Source organism: Miscanthus floridulus, chromosome 10 (assembly GCF_019320115.1).
Source record: "Miscanthus floridulus cultivar M001 chromosome 10, ASM1932011v1, whole genome shotgun sequence".
In the NCBI taxonomy this organism is placed as follows: domain Eukaryota; kingdom Viridiplantae; phylum Streptophyta; class Magnoliopsida; order Poales; family Poaceae; genus Miscanthus; species Miscanthus floridulus.
The window spans coordinates 89,289,853-89,310,164 of record NC_089589.1 but is presented as its reverse complement, the minus strand read 5'-3'; the positions used below and the strand labels follow the sequence as shown (position 1 = coordinate 89,310,164).

Genomic DNA, 20,312 nt, shown 5'->3' with positions numbered 1-20,312 from the left:
TATCCGGGAATCTTTCTCATGTCTTTTCCTCTGTGGTAATCATCTTTTCCACTGTTCATCTGAATTCTTCATTGTTTCTTGGGTTTTCTTTGCAGAAATCTAGAAATTGCCACCTAGCCATGATTCCATGAGAAAAAGCCTAGATTACTTCTCATTGAGTGATGTCATGTACTTGAGCTCGTAGTTCGCCAAACCATCGATAGTAATTTCTGAGACTTTCACCTCCTTTCTGCTTGAGTCCTTTTAACTCTGCGTGGGTGATTGGGTGTGTAATGATACCCGCAAAATTTTCACAGAAAGCTCTTTGCAAGTCCTCCCAATTTCTGATTGATCCTAGGTTCAATTTGTCAAACCACTGAAGGGGCATGGTTTCTAGGGCCATGGGAAAGAATAAGGTTTTGATGTCATCGTCTCCTCTGGCCAATTCAATCGATTGCGAGTAAATCCTAAGCCACTGCCTTGGTTCGGTCTTGCCATCATACTTGGAGTGGTTGGACGACTTAAACTTGTGAGGTAGTCATATTGAAGCAAGTCTATTTGCAAAACAGGGGAATCTATCATGTGTTCTGGCTTCTGTGTATTCTAATTTAGCGCCTCCTTCTTGCCAACTGTTGTCTTGGTGAGAGGAGTTTTGTGTGGCTATCCAAGTAGGTGCTTTGCTTCTGGCCTTTCTTGGTTGTTCGACTCGGTCGTTTTGATTGTGATTTCTTCTACTTTCTCTGTTGTGACTTCCACTTGGACCAAGTCTCTTGAAAGCAGACTTCCTTTGATTTTGATCTTCCTACTCATAAGATGCTGACTTGTCAGGTAGTCTTGAGTGGGCCCTTCCGTTGTTTGTCCTTAGGACTATTGACTAGAGGAAGTCCCAGAGCTGTTCTTGTTTTTCATTGGGATGTGAAGTCACCCTGAGTTCTTCTAGTGCTTCTCGGATCTTATCGTAGGGTGTATTCGCTGCTCGTCCTTCTTTGACCTCTCGCTCTGATTTTCTTCTATTGTACTCAGCTAGGTTTGACTCATATTTGATCCAAGCCTTCTTGCGCTGCTTAGCACGGTGTTGACGTCCTTGTTTCAATTTGTTCTTTCTTTCTCTAGCTTGCCTCTGACTCTCGGTCTCACCATCGTGCCCCTAGGTGAATGGTGATATGTTGGACTCAGATTCATCTGAAGACCTGACGTCGGGTGCTTTCTGCAGGGACCAATGGTGATCGAGGACGGCGAATCATGAATACTTCTCGAGTGTGAGTTGTTCTGTCATCGGCGTTGGTTTCCATATTGTTAGAGTTGTTGATAACTTCAGTAGAGGTTTCTAGGTCGCAGATCGAGTCTCCTTCTTAGTAGGGTAGAGTTGTTGTTGTTGTATCATCGACTAGTTGGGTGCCGCCATCTTTAGGAATGGAACCTGGCTAGTGGACGATGCAGTCTTGAGATGTTATAGTTAAGACAAGACCTTCTTGGGCTCCTTTCAGTGGCATTCTACACACCGGATTAGTGGATCCTTCGGGCCATGTCTGATAAGATGTTGCCATGTTGTGGAGTCCGAACGGAAGAGGACCCGACTTCTTTAAAGTACTCTGAGTGTACTCTGAGTTGTATCCTTGATAGGTTGATGTCGTGCCTCGAAGCCTTGTCAGAAAAGAACTCGGTTTTTCGAAAGAACTCGGATAAGACTCCATCTCGGAAGCGAAACTTGAGTTTGAATCGAATGTGTGAAGCCGCGAAATCTGAGTCGGGTCGGACATCGCGAGCTGCGTGAATCTTCTAGCAAGTTGATCTGTCGTTGTCACCAAAATGGAAAGGTCTTAATGATGATCAAAATCTTCGAGGAGACGGCCTTGGAGCTTGCCATCGCCACCTACCTCACAGATCCACGAACCGAAGATGAAGGTTGATCCCTTCGAGAAGATCATGTTGTCGAGGTCCATCGAGCTCTTAGATGCAAAGTCACCGAAAGCCCCTACCTAGCGCGCCAGCTGTCGATGTTTGACCACCGATAGCCTACCACGGGGGTCCCCAAGGCAGTATGTTCGGGCTTCAGCGTATGTAGAACTCGATGATAAATGCAAGAGACAGTCGATTTATCCTGGTTTGGACCCTGGATCTTTGATCGAGTAATAGCCCTACGTCCAGTCGGCGTTAGCCTTCGTGTTGGATTGATTGTAAAGTGTTGTGTTGTAAAGTCACCTATCCCTAGGATCCCTGCCCTCCTTTATATAGTCAGGAGGTCAGAATCCTAGTCGGTTTACAATGAGAGTTCCTAGTAGGATTACAGAATACTACTACTACTAAGATTACAGGGGAAGAATCCTAGTTAGACTAGATCTTCTCCCTTCCTTGTGGGGTATCCCGTGGGTCCCGCACCGACACATACCTAGTGAATTGTGTCATTTATCATGTGGATGTGGCCTCAAAGTCATGTCATATGATATTTATGAAGTTAATGGGTACAGATTTAGATATGAAAAGTATGAAAAATCTAGAGGGAACCTAACTACCACCAACACAGGGGTGCTTGCTGTTGGTGCTGATGATGGAAGCAACACTCAGCTTGAGTATTACGGTATTATCAAAGACATTATTGAGTTAAAGTTTGATGGTGGTAGTGATTTCAGCCTTGTTTTATTTGAGTGTCATTGGCTCCATCCAACTAATAGAGTGAGGCACTTTGATAGACTTGCACTAGTAGAAGTTGCCCATGAATCATGTAATCCAGCAAATGAGCCTTTTGTTCTTGCTATCCAAGTGAAGCAGGTTTATTATCTTCCATATCCATGTGAATCTTATCCAAACCTCAATGGGTGGTGGGTTGCATACAAGGTCAGCCTTGTTGTGAACTTGTCCATTCCTTCAATGGATGAGTACAATGATGAGGACCCACCATGTATAGATACCTTCCAGGAAGATGGTCTAGAGGGAGAATTTGTCATAGACATCGGAATAGGTTTAGATAATATCACAATAAGTGATGGCTTTGATGAGATTAATGCTATAAATGAAATTTCTATGTTGGTCAAACAACGAAATGGTGTGACTAGAGAGAATGAACCTCCAATTGAAGAGCAAGTAGAATGTAATCCATAATATTTTGTTGATTTCACACAAGCGGAATACCCTGATCCTAATGACTTTTAGGGGGAGTAATGATTAGGTAGTGCTCTTTGCATATTTTGTTGATTTCACATTATTCTTCATTATTTTATATATGTTTCATTACCATTTCCATAGTGCTATTTGTAACATATGTTTCATATATGCAGTGATGAAACTCTCACATCGTGGGACACGTAGTCGTTCTACCACCGGTTCTGTTGCTAGACAGAACACAACTTCAAGTCATAATGAACCTGCCGAACCTTCTACAGCAAGTGAGCAAAGTCAAGGACACTTGCGAGGTTGTGCAGATCTTCCCCCAAATATCCCCAATGAGCAAGATCGCCCATTGATTGAGCCACAAGGAAAATCATGAGTTTATCAAATTTACATTGTGATTTTCATGCAAATATGCACTCATACAACATGTTAATTGAATTGTTTGTTAATATATATATGCACTGGACTGGAGGGGAGGGAAGGACTCCGGCAAGTGTGTTGACATGTCTGCTAAAAAACTATCATCTTGGTTTGGTTGAGTACAAAGGCAAGATTATGGTTGCATCAACATGGAAGGATTATGAAGCATCAATAGCTGATTCTGTTTCTAAAGGTCTTTGGGTAAATTCTACAACTTAGCTCTAGTTCTGTACAAATGTATCACTGTTGTTTCTTACTAATAGTATGTCTATTTTGTGCCTATAATTACTATTTCTACAGTAAAGATTTAGATTCAATCTAGCCAAAGAAGTAGAATCAAGAGAACATGTTGGATCTTGCTACTCAGTCCTCCTAGGGAGCATCATATATTATGCAAGAATCACTGCAACAATGGAACATTTTCGCGAAGTGGAGAAAAGAACTATTTGTGACAAGATTGTCGGACATTTCTATTTGACGCGAGAGGAGTATGCTGCATGATGCCCACCTTGGTGTAAACAATCTTGTTGGGATGTTCTGGCTATAGAGTGGAGCAGTCCAGAATTCAAGCAAAGATCGCAGAAAAATCGTGCCAATCGCTACAGCCATAAGTTTAAACCGCACAAAGGCGGGTCCAACTCTATTACAACAATAAGGGAGAAATTGGTTAGTGTCCAATTGCTAAATTATGTTGTTTACTTGTTTGCGGTAACAATTAATTTCAGATTCTTGTTATTACTATAGTCAAGGAAATTAGGAAGACAAGTATGTGAGATAGAGGCATGGGTCCATACTCATAGAGGTTCAAATCCTGAAGATACTACTTCACTCAACACAGAAGAGGCAACTGCATGCTTGGTAAGTGCGATATGAATATCCGAAGTGCAAACTAATTCTATACATGACCTGAAATTAAAGTATAGAGTTGATGAATGGTTTTTGTACAGCTACACATTACTTTGAATGCATGGTTTTGGTACATCGATTTAGTGCAACAAGAAATTTTAACCAATTTTAGCTGGATTTTAATAGTATGGTTTCAGTACATATGAATTGCTTCTGTACATATGAATGGCTTGCTGGTTGATCTCTCTTTTACTTCTCTATCAAATGCCCACACATTATTTTATTTATGTGGCATGAGAAATACAAAGCTAAGGCCATTGAACTAAATGGACCAGATTTTGATTGGTTGCACTCTCCAGTTGATGGTAGAGCTCTTTATGAATGCTCTTGTGGCTGCCCACATGGAAAATGGGCTACATTTAATGGGATGGTCAATGACAAAGAAGTCCTCCCTGACTAAAGGAGAAGTCATGAATCTACAATGGCTGCTAGGCACCAACGCCAAGAGGAAGATGAGCGATTAAGGAAGGAAGCTCATGACTGTCGTGTGGCCAAGGAATATGCCCAAAATATGATGGAGTAGAGTAGAATGGTACATGCTTACACTGAGAACATGCAAAATTTATGGTGGTGATGTTTCACATGCATCCTTTTCTATCCATCTTATTGCCACTTGAGTTACCTATTAATGAGTAAACATATACATTTGATTATTGAACAGTAGAGAGTTGCTGAGCTAAATGGTATGCCTGCCACATCTATTCCTGGTCCTCTGCCTCCACCACCTGTGCCTCCTATGTATGCCGATCTACCATCTTTAAATCCATCTCCTGATAATGTAAGTCTAATTGCTCTACATTTGCTTATTTGAAGGACTGCAACTGTAGTTATTTGTTTCTGTCTCACGTGCACAGCAGCTGTGGCTGCAAATGAGTGCAGTTCTTCTAGCAAAAATACATGTCTACTATAGCATTAGCATCTATATCTCCTGTACACATGAATGCATCCTGATTTCCAATTTTGATTACATGTTGTGCTTCCATCTGTCTTTTGTTAAAGTTAATTGATGTACACATCTTAGCTAGTATAGTGAAACATATTTTCAAATGCTATGTCTTTGAACCTATTTTTTGGCATAGCGTTTGTAAGGAAAATGGACTCTAGGCCCATTTACTTTGGATTTTGGTGTTGGTGACCAATACAACCAAATTGGACTAATGAACTTGCAAGTGATTGTTTTGTAGTTCAATAGGGTGCAAGACATGACTTGGACGAAGGCAACATGATGATCTGATGATCAACACCATAAGCAAGACCTTAGAAGCACAAGAGAAGACCCAAGATATCAAGCAAAGTCCAAGCATGAAGATAGCAACCAAGCCGTACGCAAGATCGCAAAGAAATGAGCTCACAGAAGTGACCGGATGCTGGACCGGACGCTGGTAGCACAGTGACCAGACGCCCCAATCAAGAGGCTCGGTAGCAGCAGTGACCGGACGCTGGACTAGACGCTAGCGGCAAATCGACCGGACGCAGAACAACAGAGTCTGATCAAGTACAGAGAGGTTCCAAAGCGGCAAAAATGCGACCAGACGCGTCCGGTGGCATGTGATCGGACGCTGCCAGCGTCTAATCAGTTGATCGCGGCTCCAACGGTCAAGACGAGCAGACGCGTCCGGTCAGGACATGATCAGCGTCCGGTCAGTAGCAGAAAAGCAGGATTTCGTCCCCAACGGCTACTTTCTTAGTGGGGCTTATAAATACAACCCCTAACCGGCCATTTGAGGGTAATGGAGTTGAGAAAACATATCAAGGGTGTTGGTACACCATTTTAGTGATCTCCACTTGCATAGTGCTTAGTGATTCGTTAGGTGATTAGTGTAGGTGCTTTGAGAAGTGCTTAGGTTGATTAGACCACTGCTTATGCGCTTGCTCTAGGTTTGGGCCTAGTGTTTAGTGAGGTTTGCATACCTCTTACCACTCGGTGCTTGCGTGCACCATTATTGTACATTGGAGGGGCTTGTAGTCTTGCGAGATCACACCAACCGTGTTTGTGGTGTGGCTGCCACTGTGAACCGGAGGGAACAAGGCCCGCGACGTTTTGGCCAGAAGCTTGATAGTGAAGACGGCGGGGAGCATCCGGGAGATGCTTGCTGGAAGGCATGTCGGAGACCCACTTGCGCATGGGGAAGGCCTGAGGCTATCCACAGAGTTACCTGACCGGGAGCTTGGCCCTTGCGAGGGGCTCCAACGAGGACTAGGGGGAAGCTTGCGCTCTTCTCGATACCTCGGTAAAAATACTGGAGTCATCGATGGGAGTTTGCATATCTCTACCTCGCTCTTTAGCTTCCGCATTTACATTGATTACATTACTCTTTTTGCAGTAGAGATAGAAATACACTAGCAAAACTATAGTTGTATATTTAGATAGTTTTTCTTTTGCATAGGTTTTGCTAGAGGTAGAAAAAGAGGCCATAGTTTAGAGTTAGAATTTTAAGTTGCCTAATTGACCCACCCCCCCTCTTAGGTGTCACAGTCCCCTATAATTGGTATCAGAGCCGGTTGGCTCAATTTGGACCTTTGGCTTAACCGCCGTTGAGGCGACGCTATTTAGAGTGGTTGGAATGGATACCTCTAGGCCTCCGCACTTTGACAGCACTAACTTCCCCTATTATAAAGCTAGAATGTCTTGCTATCTTGAGGTGGTTGATTTGGGAGTTTGAAGAGTCACTCGTGACAGGATGAAACCCATTAAGAATCTTGATAAACCCGTAAAGAGTGAAGAAAAGGAAACTCATTTCAATGCTAGAGCTAAGAATTGCTTGTTTGAATCATTTAGCATGGATGTGTTTAACCAAGTGTTCACTTTAAATACGGCACATGAAATTTGGTTAAAATTCAAGAGCTCCATGATGGCACAAGTAATGTCCGTGAGCAAAAACATTGTCTAGCTAAACAAAATTATGATTCCTTTACAATGAATGATGATGAGCTCATTCATGATATGTATTCTCAGTTGAATCTAATTATCAATGAGCTCCATTCAATAGGATTAACAAAGCTAGATGATGTGGACATCGTGAGGAAGATCATCTATGTGCTACCACAAAAGAAATATGCAAGCATCATCACCATCCTTCACAACATGGAGAACTTGAGCACCATGACCCCGGGCATAGTTATTGGCAAGATAGTGGCATTTGAAATGTCACATAAGATGGGTCAAGGCAAAGCCTCTTCATCGAGCAAAGGCAAAGCTCTCGCATGTAGCGAGAAAAAGAAGATGAAGGGCAAGCAAGTTGAGACAAGCTTAATCTCAAGCTCCTCAAGTGAAGATGAAGAAGAAGATGAGGATGATGATGATGATGAAGATTCAAGTGAAGATGATGAATCTTCCTCCTCCACCTCTGACCTTGATGAAAAATCAATCAAACTAATCAATAAGGTGGATAAGATGATCCAAATACTCAATGTTAAGGGTATGCCCATCTAAATCCAAGATCTTATCTTCACCGATCAAAGAAATGAGCAAAGAAAGAGAGGATGCTATGGATGCGGCGAGTTGGGGCACTTTGTGGAAGTTTGTCCAATCAAGCCCACACCCAAGACAAAGAAGAAGACATGCAAGAACCAAGCCCTCACATCAATAAGGTCATGGGATGATTCTTCAAGTGAAGAAGAACACCATCACAAGAGGCGAGGGCGCAAGCACTCACCATCAAGCTCTTCTCGTATGTGTCTTATGGCACGAGGTAACGAAAGCTCATCCTCTAGTGAGAGTGATAGTGATGATGAAATGCCTTCTTATGATGAAATTATGCAACAAAATCTTAATTATGCTAAAGTTTGCACTAGTCAACAAAAGAAGCTTGAAAAATTAAAAGGGAAGCTAGATAGTTCACAAGAAGCATATTGTCGGGGACCTAATACTGGGGTACCCCAGAAGGTGGAACCAATAACCACCGAATGTTAAAAACTTCTGGACACATAAGAGCACCGTTTCATCCCTTATTCAAATGACAGGAGTTTGGTTCTGCCTCGCTTGACGCCTTTTGAGGTGGCTCTGCCTCGCCCGAGGGCTCAGGGCTAGTCTCCGTCTTGCCCGACGCCTTTAGGGCGGGCTCGGTCTCGCCCGAGGGCTGAGGGATAGATTCCGCCTCGCCTGACCCCAGAGGGGCAGGATCGGTCTCGCCCGAGAGATAGGGATTGGTCTCCGTTTCGCCCGACGGCAAGGAACGAGCTTCACCCTGCTCCATATCTAAAGACTAGATTCATCTTGCCTGACAACTTCTCCCCGTTCCCTCAAGATGATAGGTATAGGGCAAGACAGGACATTCGGGTCAACCATGGCTCCAAGGACCATGCCCTGCGCCCTGGCAGGAAAAGTACTGCCAGGGAGTGACGGGACAGGAGCTTTAGACCCTTCTGGGCGTCGTAGAGCCCAAAAGGCTTTATAGGTGTGTGCACCTCGCCCTGTAGAGTTGTAGGCGCCGCCTTCAGCCCTAGGACATGGAACCCGACGAAGATATACGACAACCACTATGCTCCAGAAAAGGATTTGCTATCTCCACGAACGACGGATATTCTGTCACCACGCTATGGACCCGAGGGAGCGGCGCCCGCTTCCCGACCCCTCAGGTCCACCAAGTCAGAAGGCCTTGACCACGGCATTACTCCAGACCCTGACCCCTCGTCCCTCCGACGAAGACCCACAGGAACCAGAAGGTGTGCGGAGCAAGGCTGGGAGAGGCTAATAAGTCAAAACCACTATACTACAGCCCATACCCTGCGTAGGGCAGCATTCTATATCAACCTGACATTCTACAGAGACATCGACAGTATTGTAGGCACTTATCTTCCTTCGTACTCATCAAAATGAAGAACCACGCCAGGTAGACGTGAGCCACAAGACTAAGTAGAGTACACATCCTAAACCCTCACCCTTGTAAAAGCCACTCCCTTCCTCTATAAAAGGGGATGCGCTTCCTCCATCAAAAGGGGGGACTTTGAACCGAACAAGAAGACACAGATACACACAGTCAAGCTGCTACCAAGCTCTTGACCTCCTTTCAACCATTCCATCAGAGACTTGGGACCAGTCCCTCTCTCGATCGTTTGTACCCCCTACTACAAACCGCTCACGGCGCTAATAACACGAGCAGCAACAAACTGGACGTAGGGGCATTCGGCCCAAACCAGTATAAATCTTGTGTCCTTTAGTGCACCATCTGAGCCTAACGCGCATTACTATAAATTTACTTGCCGGTGTTCGTATGAAACACCGATAGTTGGCGCGCCAGGTAGGGGCTTTGCGCGTTCTAGAAAAGGCCTCGGATGGCCACCCATGCAATTAGCTAGGCCCCGGGCGCACACGTGCATTTCGGCGACCTAGATTTCATCATCACACTAGGAGGAGAGCTGGCGCTGACCCACACGGTCGCACGGTCTCTCCCTTCCATCGACCTCAGCCGTCTTAGGCTTGAGGGCCCGCCGGGCAACTCCCTTGGACCCCAGTCATCAAGGGAGGCCTCGCACAACGTCACCCTATGTCCGGAAGGTCCCGTACGCAGCGCCCCGACAGCATTCTCATTCGGTCTCCACAATTCTGCGGCGACCGCTGGCCACCTTCTGGCACTACGTGTGGTTCAATCACCCACGTACATCAAGTTCGTGGGGGCGATTGAGCATGATACGGAGACCCTCTACGGGCTCCTCAACGAGGAGCCAGGATCATTCTCCAGCTCGGATTCCAGTAGGGGGAGCCACCACCCTTCCTGGGAATGCTTCATGACGTAGACCCCTGAGGGTCACATTGAAAGTGTCTCCAGGGAAGAGGTCACCCCTACGAACAACCCTGATGGTAGATATGGGGAAGAGACGATAGCCCCATCTCACCTAAGGATGGAGCAGCTGAGGGCCCGTCAGCAGGAGATCGATGAGGCCGGGCAAGGGCTCATCCGGAAGTACGCGAACATCAATCATGAGATTGAACGCCGCAAAGACGGGGGGGCGCGCACGTGCCACGGCCTGTACCATACACCAAAGGATCCTCACCGATGAGGGGACCCATCCTCACTTTGCCCGAGCCAGCCAGAACATTGCTGCAGCAACCGCCTTGCTACATGGCCTTCCAGAGGCTACGTCATCCGAAGATTACAGCGCCTACCGAGAAATTCGCACGTTGCTCGAGCGTGCGGCGGCGCAGCAGGCGGAAAGTTCATTGTCTTGACGATGCGAACCCGACACCAGCCAGTGCATGCCCTCAGTACATCCCACAAAGGACGCATCCATTCACCAAACACCGCCAGGCGGCAGGCAACCTTCCGCCGTCCTAGTACATCAACGCCTCAGCCATGGCCGCGACGTACGCAGCATCATCGACGCTCGGAAACGTGCCCATGCGATGATGGAGAAGCAGCACGCCATGGCTACCATCCCCGATGTGGCGGACGCTACGGCAGCAACGAGGACCGAAGCCTGAGCCCCGGCCTGCCAGGTCCTTAGGCCTTTGGTCAGCACATCCTCAACGCCGCGTTCCCCCTAAGGTATCGACCGCCTACCAACATCCCTAAATATTCTGGTGAAACAAATCCTGGGCTTTGGCTTGAAGACTATCGGCTTGCATGTCAGGCCGGTGGTGCGAGTGATGACGATTTCATTATTCGCAATCTCCCGCTGTTCTTGGCCGATTCGACGCGAGCATGGCTGGAGCACCTACCGTCCAATGTCATTCAGAGTTGGATGGATCTAACGGAGATCTTTGTGGGCAACTTCCAGGGCACATACAAACGCCCTGGAAACCCATGGGACCTCAAGAACTGCCAGAAGGCCGATGAAACCCTTCACGGGTACATCCGGCGCTTCTATCGATAGTACAACGAGCTCCCTAACGTCACCAACGCCGACGTGATAGGAGCCTTTCTGTCCGGGACAACCTACGAATCCCTGGTCCACAAGCTAGGACGCAGGGGCCTGTGAACTACCAAAGAACTCCTAGACATCGCCACCAGTCAAGCCTCTGGAGAGGAGGCGGTCGGAGCCATCTTTGATCGCTCCGACGGAAAGATGAGGCGGGACGAGGACGCCGGTGAAGGCGCCTCCAACCATCCCACCAGAAGGAAAAATAAGAAGCAATGGCACGACAACTCACTCGTGGCCACTGCTGACCGCAAAGGTGGCCGGAAGCCCGTGGAGGGCACTCCGAACCACTTCGAGAAAAGGCTCGAGGGGCCATGCCCAAACCACGCCTTCCTGGCCAAGCATCTATACAAGGATTGCGGCCTCATGCGCAAATACTTGTCCGGGGGCCTTAACAAAGGGGAGCAGGGGAAGGAGCCTGTTCCCGCCACAGACAACGTAGAGGAAAAGGATGACGCCTTCCCAACACCGACCGGCGCCCTCATGATCTTTGGAGGATCGACGGTCTACGACTCCAAGCATCGCCAGAAGCTCACGCGCCGCGAAGTCTATACAGCCGAACCGGCCACGCAAGCCTTCCTCCGGTGGTCGGAATCCGCCATAACCTTCGACCGGACCAACCATCCGGATGCCATCCCACATCCAGGAAGGTACCCGCTTGTCGTCGATCCAATCGTCGGACCTAAGCGGCTCATGAAAGTACTGATGGACGGAGGCAGTGGCCTCAACATCATGTATGCCAAGACGCTCGATGAGATGGGCATCGATCAAATGAACCTCTGCCCCATCCGAGCGCCTTTCCATGGCGTCGTGCCCAGTAGGCAAGCTATGCCACTGGGGCAGATCGATCTGCCCATCACTTTCGGGGATCGGTCCAATTACCGGACCGAGACCCTCACCTTCGACATAGTGGGGTTCCCTGGGACTTTCCACGCCATCCTAGGACAACCATGCTACGCGAAGTTCATGGCCATCCCCAATTATACGTACCTTAAGCTGAAATGTCGGGTCCTCGTGGGGTCATCACCATCGGCACCTCCTTCCAACGCTCTTACAAGTGCGAAGTCGAATGCTGTGGACACGCATCCGCAGTCATCGCCTCTGAAGAGCTCACCACCCTCAGGGAAGAGGTCGTTGAAGAGGCACCCGACGCAAAGAAATCAACTAGGTCATTCGAATCAGCAGAAGGCTCCAGGGAGGTCCTCTTGGACCCCAGCAGCTCCGAGGGCAAAAAAAAGTCTGTATTGGGACCGCGCTCTCCTCCAAATAGGAAAGCGCACTCGTCGACTTTCTCCGCGATAACAAAGACATCTTTGCGTGGAAACCCTCGGATATGCCGGGCATCCTGAGGGAGGTCGCCGAGCATACTCTCCAGATCCTCCCGGGCTCCAAGCCGGTGAAGCAACGCCTACGCTGCTTTGATGAGGAGAAATGCAGGGCCATCGGCAAGGAGATAGCTAAACTGCTGGCTGCAGGATTCATTAAGGAAGTATACCACCCAGAGTGGTTAGCAAATCCCGTTCTTGTGTGAAAGAAGAACGGGAAATGGAGAATGTGTGTTGATTACACTGGCCTCAACAAGGCGTGTCCAAAGGATCCGTTTCCTCTGCCACGAATAGACCAAATAGTCGATTCCACCTCAGGGTGCGAAACCCTCTGCTTCCTTAACGCATACTCCGGCTACCACCAAATCACGATGAAAGAGTCTGACCAGCTCGCGACATCTTTTATCACCCCCGTCGGATCGTTTTGCTTCATTTCAATGTCGTTCGGTCTGAAGAATGCTGGGGCAACTTACCAGCGATGTATGCTCAATTGCTTCAGAAACCTCATCGGGCGAACCGTTGAGGCCTATGTCGATGACATCATAGTCAAGTCCAAGCGAGCTGACCACCTTATCGCCGACCTTGAACAAACCTTTGCAAAACTCCGGGTAAACGGCATCAAGCTCAATCCTGAAAAATGTGTTTTTGGGCTCCCGAGGGGCATGCTACTCGGCTTCATCGTCTCTGAGCGTGGCATTGAAGCCAACCCAGATAAGATATCAGCCATCACAAGGATGGGCCTGATCCAAAACATAAAGGGGGTTTAGTGGATCATAGGGTGCCTTGCCGCCCTCAGCCGATTCATTTTGTGCCTCGGTGAATGAGGACTCCCCCTTTATCGACTCCTGAAGAAATCTGACCACTTCGAGTGGACAGCCGAGGCTCAGGAAGCGCTTGACATGGTTAAACGATTTTTTACTAAACCTCCAGTCCTAGTTCCTCCATGTAATGAAGAATCCCTCCTACTATATATATCGGCCACCACCCAAGTGGTCAGCTCTGCCTTAGTGGTAGAACGAGAGGAAGAGGGGCATGCCTTCAAGGTGCAGTGCCCTGTATATTTCATCAGCGAGGTGTTATCCAACTCCAAAGCTCGCTACTCCCAAATCCAGAAACTCCTCTACACCATCCTCATCACCAAGAGGAAGCTGCGCCACTACTTCGAGTCACACCCCATGACAGTAGTAACGTCATTCCCCCTTGGCGATGTTGTCCGTAGCCATGACGCTACAGGAAGAACTGCAAAGTGGGCACGCGAGCTAATGGATCAGGGCATTTCTTATGCCCCCTGAACAACGATCAAATCTCAGGTACTGGCCGACTTCATCGCGGAGTGGACCGAGGTCCAGATGCCACCAGCAGCTGTCGATCAAGAGTACTGGACAATGTACTTCGACGGATCACTGATGAAGAAGGGCGCCAGAGCAGGACTAGTCTTTGTATCTCCCCTCAGGGTCCACATGAGGTACATGGTTCGGCTCCATTTCCCCTCATCAAACAATACTGCAGAATATGAAGCGCTCGTCAATGGCCTACGAATCACCATCGAGCTAGGCATCCGACGCCTCGACGTCAGGGGCGACTCCTAGCTGGTCGTCAACCAGGTCATGAAGGAGTCAAGCTGCCACGACGCCAAGATGGAGGCATACTATCAAGAAGTCCGATGACTGGAGGACAGATTCGACGGCCTCGAACTCAATCACATCCCAAGGCACCTCAACAAAGCAGCCGACACGCTCACGAAAGCAGCGTCCAGCCGAGAGCCAGTCCTGACAGGCGTCTTTGCCAGCGATCAACACAAACCCTCGGTATGCTACACGGGGTCGGAACAAGCCGACGATGGCCCATCTAGTCCGACCCCAGGGGCCGATCCTCCAACTGCTCCACCCGACCCCGAGGTCATGGAGCTTGAAGAGGACCCAGCAGCGGAGTCCGATCCTCCCGATGACTGGAGAACGCTTTACCTCAACTACCTCCTCCATGACATACTACCAGCAGACAAGACGTTAGCCCAACGGCTCGCACGACGCGCCAAGTCCTTCATTCTTGTAGAGGGCGAACTCTACAAACGGAGTCACATCAGGATTCAGCAACTCTGTATCCCTGGCGAACAGGGAAAACTCCTGCTGGGCGACATCCACGATGGAGTCTACGGTCATCATGCCACACCAAGAACCTTGGTTGGGAATGCATTCCGACAAGGTTTCTACTGGCCCACCGCAGTAGCCGATGCCCAGCAAATTGTACGCACCTACGAAGGGTGCCAGTACTACGCTCGGCAAACACACCTCCCGGCCCAGGCTCTCCAGATGATCCCCATCATGTGGCCCTTCGTGGTCTGGGGGCTCGACCTAGTTGGGCCACTCAAAAAGGTGCCCGGGGGCTTCACCCACCTACTTGTCACCATAGACAAGTTTACAAAATGGATTGAAGCTCGACCAATATCCACGATCAAACTCGAGCAAGTGGTGCTGTTCTTCCTCGACATCACCCATCGCTTTGGAGTACCGAACTCCATCATCACAGACAACGGCACGCAGTTCACCAGCAGGAAATTCGTTCGATTCTGTGATGAACAACACATCCGAATCGATTGGGCAGCCGTCGCACACCGCCGGACGAACGGACAGGTCGAGCGCGCAAACGGCATGCTCCTTCAAGGCCTCAAACCCAGAATTTTCAACCGGTTGAACAAGTTCGGCGTGCACTGGCTCGCTGAGCTCCCGGCCGTGCTCTGGAGCCCAAGGACAACTCCTAGCTGGGCCACCGGCTACACACCCTTCTTCATGGTCAACGGTTCCAAGGCCGTTCTTCCAACGGACCTTAACTATGGAGCGCCAAGAATCAGAGCATATGACGAACAGGGAGCCGAGGCATCCCACCAAGATGCCATGGACCAGCTAGAAGAAGCCCACGACATCGCCCTCCTCCGTTCGGCTAAGTACCAATAGGTGTTGCGATGGTACCACAGCCGACGGGTGTGGGGTCGAGCCTTCAACATCGGAGACCTCGTCCTCCGTCTTGTGCAGAGCAACAAGGACCGCCACAAACTCTCCCCGCCCTGGGAAGGGCCCTACGTTGTCGTGGAAGTACTTCACCCAGGCGCCTATCGGTTGAAAACCATCAATGGCGAGGTCTTCACCAACGCCTGGAACATTGAGCAGCTACGTCATTTTTACCCTTAAAAATAAGCGTATACTCTTTCTTATCAGTTTTTATCATAACAAAACCCCGATCCTTAGTGACTTCCGACCCCTGCAAATCGTGAGGGGTCAGACCTCACTCGGGGGCTGGCATGTGATCATAACATATGACATATGTAATACAAGTATTACGCTTGCAAAAACCTCCTGTGTTATATTTACAAACATTCTCTAAGTTTTCCATTCGTCTCATAAACGAGTCCTAAGGGCTGAGATTTTGGGAACCGATTCTGAGTATAACTGGTAGGACTATGGGACACCCACGCCCCAGTGGCTGCAACCTCTTTCCTCACCAGCTCAATCAGAATTAGTTCGCCCACATTAGTTTCTTATGACTTAGACCATGAGAAGGGTCGGAAAACATTAAAATCATTTCTACAAAAAGGAGAAAGATAAAAAATTGCTTGCCATAGGCAAAAGATGAAAATGTGATCATAACATATGACATATGTAATACAAGTATTCCGCTTGCAAAAACCTCCTGTGTTATATTTACAAACATTCTCTAAGTTTTCCATTCGTCTCATAAACGAGTCCTAAGGGCTGAGATTTTGGGAATCGATTCTGAGTATAACTGGTAGGACTGTGGGACACCCACGCCCCAGCGGCTGCAACCTCTTTCCTCACCAGCTCAATCAGAATTAGTTCGCCCACATTAGTTTCTTATGACTTAGACCATGAGAAGGGTCGGAAAACATTAAAATCATTTCTACAAAAAGGAGAAAGATAAAAAATTGCTTGCCATAGGCAAAAGATGAAAATGTGATCATAACATATGACATATGTAATACAAGTATTACGCTTGCAAAAACCTCCTGTGTTATATTTACAAATATTCTCTAAGTTTTCCATTCATCTCATAAACGAGTCATAAGGGCTGAGATTTTGGGAACCGATTCTGAGTATAACTGGTAGGACTATGGGACACCCATGCCCCAGCGGCTGCAACCTCTTTCCTCACCAGCTCAATCAGAATTAGTTTGCCCACATTAGTTTCTTATGACTTAGACCATGAGAAGGGTCGGAAAACATTAAAATCATTTCTACAAAAAGGAGAAAGATAAAAAATTGCTTGCCATAGGCAAAAGATGAAAATTTGATCATTTTTTGTGCAAATTCGTCACTTATAAAGTGATTTCATTACAAAAAGGAACAATATACTTGTAAATTCAGAGGACTGTTTACTCGGGGGCTTCCCCACAAAGTTATTCAATTATAGTCTCTGCTTAGCTCTACTACAAGTACTACTGCGGTCGCCGCGCCACGCTCTCCATCGGCGACGCCCGGGGCGTGTACACGGGCCAGCTCGTCTACTGCGGTCGCCGCGCCACGCTCTCCATCAGCAATATCCCGCTGCTTCATGGGATCCTCGAAGGCACCATCATCTGCAACGCCTCCACCAAGGCATCCAAGGACTACGCCATCGTCACCAGCCACCACCCTGGCAACGGCGTAAAGGCAGGAAACGCCTCCCACTGAAGGAGGAGCACAGCGGACGATGGCGCAGTCGACGACGTACGAGGCCCACCGGCGTCTCTTCTCCTTCGGCAGCAGCGACTCCTCGACAAGGGCGGCACGCACCATCTCATCTATGCTAGATAACCTCTGGCTCGACATCACGCTCTAGACTCATGAGCGAATTTGTGAGTTTTCTCTCTCTCTGGCATTACTCTTCCTCACTTAGGAACCGCCGTGACATACGGACGCATTCGGCGGAAAGGAAGAAGAAGGAGAGATAGCGGCTCAGAGGTAGAAGGGGAGGTGGGATGAGAACTCCCCTCCCCCTCCCTATTTAAAGAGGAGGCGCTGTAGCTAAGGAAAGGCGAAAGGTTGGACGAAAAAACCCTCTCTCTTCCCCTCTTTAAATACGAAATCAATGCTGATTGATACCTGAGGGGACGCGCCGGAACTGACGGGACACGCCCCGGTCGACAAGGCATCCCCCCTTGGTCAAACTAAACACTTCCTGGGTATGGCCCACCACTGACCCGCTCTGAACGCGGCAATTAAGGCACCCACATAGGCAGACAACCCTTCGCCTCCCCATGCGGGACCACGGGACGATCCGACGACAGGACCTTTCAGATCTCCTGGGCCGGCCATTTGGCCCAGAAGAGACGACAAACAAACGTCCGAAGAAAGATAAGCATCTCTGCCTTCTTACTTTGCGCGTTAAAATTCATTCTCGGGCTTCCGACCCCGTCAAACGGCAGAAACACGAACATCACTTGGGGGCTGTCGAGGATGTCTACCAATCTAGACATCCTCCTCGCCCAACCCCCTCCATACACTTGAAACTAAGGACGCAAAATACGGGCATAAAACTTTGAGTAAAACTAGATGAACTAGCAGACCCTACGCCTCGGTAGCTATGGTGTTTCTGTTTGCTAGAAAAATCATGCTCAACGCCCCTCGCATCTCCAGCTTCGACGTCTGCCTTCTCAGGAAGGGTTCAGAGGGGTCCGCCTATAGAATCTCCCCCAAAGGAGAAGCTGTCAGGTTGCCCAAGTTAATTAAACGGCTCGAAATGCCACCGAGTTATGAAAAACAAAGAATAGCAATTCTTATGCAGGTTACTCCAACCTCATCGTGAGCATCAGAGTCCGAACCCCGCACGGACACATCTGGTATGAGCTTTTCATCACTCATACCGCCAAGGTAACGTTACCGACCCCGCCTTCATTTTAATTATATTATACATATGCAAAACATCCCAATGCTTCGTGTCGCATCACGAAATGGCCGTCGCCTCATTCGATATAGGCGGCCACAGGCCGAGGTTCGAAGGTCGGCCCATGAAGGGCTTGAGGCCGCCTCATGCCAAACAGAGCCAAGGAGAAATAACTAAGACAAGCCCCAGCAGCCCTGCCTGACCCCACTCAGAAGCGGACAGGGACGTCTCAACCTTTTCTCGTTCGATTCTAACCCTGAGCCAAACCCACAGAATCTCCATCGAGGAGAGGCCATCGGGCCTCCTGAGCCTATTGAATGGCTCGAGCATCTACCGGGAGGCGGGTTAAGAGATTGTGGAGTGCCACCAGAGGGCTCTGCCGACCCCATCAGCAAATGATGGACCTGGATTCCACACGAACGTACCTATTAGTGAGCTCGTTGAGCGCGATACTCGAGCCGTCGAGGCAAATGTCGTTTACTCAGCCCCTCTGATTACAAAAATCAAGGATGAGGTAACACACAAATTACGGCCAACCCCTGTCAGACCCTAACAAGGCCCCGGGGCTTGAGCCAATCAATACAGGGACACAGGTTCGAAGGCCCCACCTTGCCGAGCCCATAGAGTCCTCAGTTGGGGATTTCTGTTGGAAGATAGGGCGGGGAATATTGCAATGCCATCCAAAGACTTCGTCGACCTTGTCACCAAAACCACAGTTCCAATCTCTAGTAACCCCCGACCCCAGCAAATGTAGGGGGTCGGACCTTACTCGGGGGCTGGTTAAGGTACGGCTACCTCCCTTCTTTCTTTCAAAACAATCTCCTCGCATCAAGACCAGTGGCAAGATTCGGGGGAACAGATTGGTAAGATCACAAAAAATCAAACAAAACGAAATTATGACGCAAAATCACGAAACCGCGTCCAGACTAAAAAATACCGACGCTTGTCCACATATTACATATAAGTTGTTCTCAAAATTATTCGACTAACTACTCCCACGAAGGGAGAACCATCACTTTCAGACTATCCGCTAGGTTTTTCGCAAGGGGAGCAACCATCTTCTCCATTTCCTCCAACTCTTCATCCTCATAGGTGGACGGGAAACCTTCGCTCATCACCTTCAGGTTGATTTCCTTCTCGTAATGGGCATGGGCGACGGTGAAGGCCTGGGTGATCCTGGCATGAAAAGCACTCTCCTCAAGCTGGCCCACCCGAGCCATGATACCTACGGCACGAGCCACGAGCGGGCTGGTCTCCACCGGCTCCACCACCTTCAGGGCATTAAGGACAACCCCGACCGCAGCTTCCAGAAGATCGTGCTCATCGCTCTCAACCTGAAGGGCCCTTCGTGCATGGGCAACCTCTTTTTCTAGCTTAACGGAGATGTTTTCGGTGCTCAACCTTTGGCTCACCGCGTCACCGAGCTCCGCCTAGAGAGAGCGGACCACCTCAACATCCTCGTCCACCTTCTGCTGAAGGGCCGTGGCCCTACTCTCGGCCTTCCGCCGGAGGTCCCGCTCCATCTCCAGCTCCTTCAGGACTTCGCCGTCCTTCTCATTAGCTGCGGCATTCCTCTGCAACAGCTCGTCTCGCTCCTTTTGGAGCCTGACGATCTCCTCCCCATCTAGCTTGGACCTCGCTGACAAATCCTCGAACATCCCATGGGCCTCCTCTGCGTCTTGACGCGCCTGGGCCTCTCGCTCCTGGTAGGGCAGCAAGCTATGCGGCCATGTCTGCTCGTAGCCGGGCTTCCTCGGAGAGGCGATCCCACTCCGCCTTCTGCTCGCAGAGGAATTGAGATTTATTCTGGCTACGAGCAACAAGAACCTGAAGAGGAACAAG

At 48.9% G+C, this 20,312-nt stretch overlaps 1 pseudogene; it reads left to right on the top strand.

The window, feature by feature from the left end:
• Positions 1 to 3,918: 3,918 nt before the first annotated feature.
• On the top strand, positions 3,919 to 4,936 carry LOC136487431 (uncharacterized; annotated as a pseudogene).
• The last annotated feature ends 15,376 nt before the right edge of the window (positions 4,937 to 20,312 follow it).